The 6,014-nt window shown below is 36.8% G+C and overlaps 1 long non-coding RNA gene across 1 annotated transcript; it reads left to right on the top strand.

The window, feature by feature from the left end:
• Window positions 1–300: 300 nt before the first annotated feature.
• Window positions 301–5,634, top strand: LOC118528224 (uncharacterized). The gene is made up of 3 exons (XR_004913520.2): window positions 301–542; window positions 4,434–4,600; window positions 5,438–5,634. It is a non-coding gene; the product is annotated as an uncharacterized LOC118528224 (long non-coding RNA).
• Window positions 5,635–6,014: the final 380 nt, after the last annotated feature.

Raw genomic sequence — 6,014 nt, 5'->3', positions numbered from 1 at the left:
GAACTGGTTACTATAACAACCACTGCGGCAGTATTACTAACCACACACCACATAAACAAAACCCACAACCTCAAACTGATGAATGTTTCTGCATTCACAGTTTTATCAGGTAATTTAAAAATGGACAGACCTGTAATAACAAAGGAAGAAAATGCAAGGGATTTGAAATTAGATATTAACACAGAAAACAAGTTTAAACAAAATAGAGGACAGAGGAAACGAACGAAACAGCTAGGGTGGCTTCCTCGTTGCACTTTAAGCCACACCGTTCCAGCTGGGGAGGGCAAGATGGCAGTGTTACAATCATTCTGAGAAGCCAAGTCACAACCTCACTTTCCAACTGATGTTGTGGCTGTGGGTTAAATAGGGAAAGCTAACCATTGATGCCAGACAGAGCAATGAACATCTATTTCCAAAAATGCACCCAGATTTCATAATAAAGACTACTGGTCGAGGTGAGAGCATCTGAAGTAGAATTTGGAAGCTTTCATTTTTGCTTGCTATAAAATGGAGATAACATTTCTCCTCCTTCCCTTATCACTGTGAGTATAAATTTGCATAGCTTTCTTAGAAAGTGATTTAAAAGCAATTAAGTTTTATAAAATAGAAGTAATATTTCTTATTAATAAAATAACCAAATATCTGTAATTCATTGATAAGCTGCTTTTTGTCATAATGTTTTTAATATTGTAACTTCTCCTTTAACAACAAAAACATTTACTCATATTTGAGACTCAATACCCTTCTAATACTTTTCAATAAATTCAATAAATTTCAATAAATTTACTGTGAGTAAAAAATGAAAATAAATTAAAAAGTATATCCAAGAATGAATAGATATAGAGAATTTTCAAATAGAGTCGGAGTCTGAGTCAGATTATAAAATATATTTTTTTTTCTCTAAATCTCAAAAAAATCACCTTTGCTTAAACTCTCTCCATTATATGTATATTCCGTAGTCAATTCATAGCCTTTTACCTTTCAGAATTTAGCTACATTCAAAATATCATATTCTTATCATGCTGCTAAACATATTTCCCTCCACATTAGAGTACAATGACCCAAAACAGTTTTACTCATTTAATGGAGCCATTTTTATAGCTGTGAGAAAGTATAAAAATGACATTCTCTCATTTTAGCCCAGCTTTTCTGAAACTAAGTAGTCAAAATAGCTCACTTTAAAGAGAAACGAAAAGATACATGATCACCTTGTCTCAACTGAATTCATGTATACCAAATTCTAAACTATAACAGTATTTTTATAGTGAACTGATAGATATTGGTAAGCTTTTACTACAGAACTGGATTGTGTTTCTATAAACACCAGACTTAAAAAATCCTAGATGATTGTCCTATATGTTTAAACAGAGAACACAAGTAAACAATGACAGAATATAATAGGGAGGGTGTGAGTGTGTAGCTTTAGAAGTAGTGTTTGGTTTTGTTTGATCAAGTAGTATCTATGATTACTTTCATGCGTCACCCACCATGTTAACAAAGGCAGAGTCTATAGAAAACTAGGAAAGATACCCAGCTCACAACTTCTTCCCACAGCCTGCAGAATGTCAGTTTCTACATCAGTAAAATAGCTTTTTCTGTGGCTATGAAAACAAGAGTATGTTTCTAGATTTTAGATTGATGTACTCTTATCTTTATAATAATAGTAAAGATAATAGTAGGCATAGTAAATTTCTATTATTCTATATAATTTTTTCTTCTACTGAAATTTTTTTGTGTCAGGAATTCTGTTAATTTTTGTTGTTGTTGTTTAATATTTTCTAAGGGATTTCAAATCTGCATTTTGTTCTTTGCTTTCATTGTAAGAGATTCTACTGAACTGAGAAAAATTAAGATTCTTAATCTAATTAATGAGATTTGGTCCAATATTAGCTAAAAACATGGCACAATTTCAGATGGCATTTTTGAGCAAATGTGATCAGAAGATAAAATTTTTCTGCAAAGGTCCTAAGTCCTTTATCAATTTACCATTATCCATGGAAAAGTCTAACCTCTAGCTTGGCATTCAAAGTGCTCTGCTCTTCATCGCTGTCTCTTCAATGTATTTCCTATTATTTCTCTACACAAATCACTCCAGCAGCCAAATCTGCAAGTCAACCCCCATTCATATATGTCTATGTCTTTGTTCATTTGATTCCTCCTTGGACTAATACCCTTTCTGTTTCATTCTACTTGTCCACACTTGACTAATCCCTCAAAGTCTATCTCAAGTTCCTTCTTCATGAGGTTTATCTGTTTACATCAGCCTTAAGCAATCTCTCCCTCAATCCAAATCTTAAAATACCTAATGCATTTTGCTCATGTGGCACACATTTGCTAGTAGACAGTAGTCATTTACATGAAGTCCTTGTCTAAGGCAGTAGAGAGGAAAATAAGAGTCCTATAATTTTGTAATTCCACAGGAGCTAGCAGATTTTCTTGAACACAGTAATAGTGATGATAACCAGATACATTTATGGACCTATCATTTTATTGACTGTGAAGGAAGATACAGATGTGAGTTTAAATCCAAATTCCACCATTTATTAGCTTTGAAGTTTTGATCAAGTTATTTGATATTTCTAAGACAGTGTATTAGGTATATTCTAAGACAGTATATTAGGGCCTTCATAAGTGCTACCTCACTTAAGGTTCAACATAACCTTGCATGACAACTTCAATTATTAGCTCAATTTAAGACTGAAGAAAGTGAAGCCTGGGAGCTTGTTTAGGGACCAAAACTACTCAATAAAAGAGGGTAGGATCTCCTTCATAGAGAGCCAGAGCTGTGGTCTTACCCAGAAAGAGGTGTCAATCTACACAGAAAAACAACATGTTGGGTGTGTACTTGCTAGCAAAATGGATTTCAAGGTTATTGGGGGCTGACAAGAGGAGGTGAGCCTTCCTAATTACAGTAAGAACCAGGCACACAAACTCAAAGGGCTTTCTAACATTAACAAGCCAGAACTGTTGAAGGACTACTTCCTATTTGCAGAGCAAAGCTAAAGCCTGCAATTCTCCCTTACACTGGAAGGCTGGGTACTCAGTTAAATTCGCTCCCAAGTTTCGCCGAAAAGCCTAAGGACGTGACCTGCCAGGGGAGGTCTGACATCAGCTAGCCACAATTACAAAGGTAGTTGTCTTCAACCACACCTGGGCATTTGAAGTTGAAGCTGGTTTCCAGTTAACCATTCAAAATTAAAGCAGATGTAGAAAGGGAGATAAAGGAAATACCTCAAGCACTTCTGCTTTTTAATAGGTTTGACCTTTTTAAAGTTGAATTTTGTGACAGGCTATGCTGCAAGAAAACCTGGAAGAAATAAAACTGCAAAGTTCTAAAAATATGAAGTACAAATTGTAATTTTAAAAAAAGCATAAGCCACAATTCAGCTCAGATGTCCTAAGTACAAATACCTCTTAATTACCACCCAACACTCTCTAAGCCGCGCAAATAGACACAAATAGACGGTCTTTTCTGCTGTCTCCCTCTCTTCGCCAATTCCTTTCCTCATGGCCGTGCTAGCAGATCTATTTTGTCAAAACTTCACTCAGGGATTAAGTTGATAGTCATTGGTTACTTTCTTCCAGCCTAAAGCTAACACTCTCTTCTAAGTGCTTATACATGTAGATGTCTCATTTGCATTAAAGGCCAATGGCCACCCAGTGTGTTCTAGAGGCAAATCAAGAATTAGGAAGACATGTTTTATATGCTATCACTTTTCTGAAAACTATAGCAGTTGTAAGATCGTGCCTAAGCCACAATCATTCTTGATCTCAGTTCTCTCATTTATGAAATTAAAATTTTCTAGATTATAGCCAAGCATGAAACTCTTTCATTCTATGCCTGTAAATCTACCTATGCTGCGCAGCTTCCACAACTATAATCTCTTTCTTCTTCCTTACCTTCTCTTTCTAACATTAGTTTACATTTCTTTGCTGGTTATTAGGCACTGACCTCCCCTGAGCTAATTTTCAAGCATTTTCTACTCTTCTATGCCTACCTCTATTCAATTTCTTTATGCATTCACTCATTCATGGGATTTCAACTGTCAGTTATTTGAGGCTGAATACCAAATTTTCTATCCCCAATTCTATAACCATCATTTTTTCCAGGTCACTTATATTAGCGATTGAGATCATAGATCCTTAGTGTAAGGTATTTTCACCAAGTTCCAGAATTTCTCAATCTTGGAGTCAATTTATGCTCCTTGAACACTGCTGTAGTTAATTCACAGCTAAATCTTATTCCCTCTACAAACTTTCCTTTTGAGATTTGAAATCACCTGCACCTACATAATTCAACTATTGGGACTGAGAACTGAGATCATTTATATCAACATAGTTGTTTGAGGAAATATTTTCCCCATGAACGTAAGACCATAACCCAATGGACAACATAACAATTTGTTTCAAGAAAAGACATTGTTTTGTTCCAGATATGAAATCTTAATATCCAGGAGGATAACCAACACCTATGACTTTCAGGCCCTGGAGGAAGCACTGGGTAAGGAAAGTTTGAAGATGGAGTCAGAGGATCAGAGGAGGCACCTACCAGTCAGTGTGAGAAGCAGCAACTGTAACCACTGACGTCAAACTAGGAAGGGTGAGTTGGTAGAGAAGTCTATGGGAAGCTGCTGTCTCTATGGGTCTTTAGTCTGTGGTCTGGTGATGGGCTTGGGACAGCTGTTGGTCAACAAAATCATCAGTTGGGTGGAAGCTGGACATGGAGTGGAGGAGAATGAGGAGAAGCTAAAATCTCTTACAATCTGTGTGTCTGTCTTGTCACCAAAGCTAGTGATAGAAACCTTTAGAGAGGAAGGTTGCCACATCACTTCCACTTGCCAAATCTCATGCAAATTTTCCTTTTAGCTAGTATTATCCAGAACCATATAAAGAAGGGGACGAGAGGAGCAAAACAAGGCTGGGCCTGTTAAATCAAGAGAAGTTTAAATGAAAGTAGTTAGCCTGAGAACAAAGAGTAGTGGAATAAAGATGGCTGCAGATTCTTAAAAACAAACAAACAAACAAACAAACATGGCTGCAAATTCTTAATTGTTTCTCCATCCATGGGCGGAGGCTTTGTCTCCTCCCCCTGAATCTTGGTTGGGCTTTGAGATGCTCTTTGGTTTGAGAAATGAAGCTATGTCTGTTCCTGGTCTAGCCTTTAAGAGACCCTGCAGGCAGTCCAATTGACTAGAGCATCAGCCGCACTCCTCCTGGCTCCACCCCTAGGTCAGTGCTGAGGCCATACTTTCCTCCAGGTGCTCCTACCTAATGGCTGAGCGTGGCAGGGGCGGTAATGCAGACCCATTGCTGTGATGCTTTAACTTATGACTTCGGCTTGAGTATTCCTTATTGGCCTGGCAGAAACATAATCAGCACTGTGCTACAACCTGCAATTCCTTTTACCTGAACTTCTCTCCTTTCCTCTCCTTCACAGGTTGTAGATCTTCCATGACTTCCTTTCTGTTTATCCTTCATAGACATTTCTCTCGAGAAACATCTTGCACATCTAACCCCATCTTGCTGTCGGCTTCTTGGAAGACCTGAATTAACATGACCAGTTTGTGATGTGGCAACTCCTAACTGAAACAGCTGGTCGTTCTTCCACATTTGTCTAAGACTGACCTCATGTAATTCAATAAAGATATGCTTACAAAATGTCCAATTATTAATAGTTATTCCTTTATAAACTTTGTATAAATCGCAAATTAGGAAAAATATCCTTTGTTCAACCAGGCATTCTTTGATTTTTAATAATATGTATATTTTGAAAAGAAATACCACATTCTCATAAAAATGGAATCTTCAGATTCATGTGCTTACAATAAGCAATCAACAAATCTTTTCTGAGTGCCTGCTTTCTGAGAGGCAAAAAGCCCTGGGGAAAAAAAAAAAATTTGACAAGACAAAGAGTGTATCTTCAAGAAGCGTGTTTTGTACTATGGAGAAAATGAATTGACAAATATAATCAACAATATTATGAGGTTAACTCCTGGTTGGTCTACTCTCTTTAT

Source organism: Halichoerus grypus, chromosome 4 (genome assembly GCF_964656455.1).
Source record: "Halichoerus grypus chromosome 4, mHalGry1.hap1.1, whole genome shotgun sequence".
Taxonomy (NCBI): Eukaryota; Metazoa; Chordata; class Mammalia; order Carnivora; family Phocidae; genus Halichoerus; species Halichoerus grypus.
Note: the sequence above shows the minus strand (reverse complement) of the source record. Positions and strands in the feature narration are given on the sequence as shown.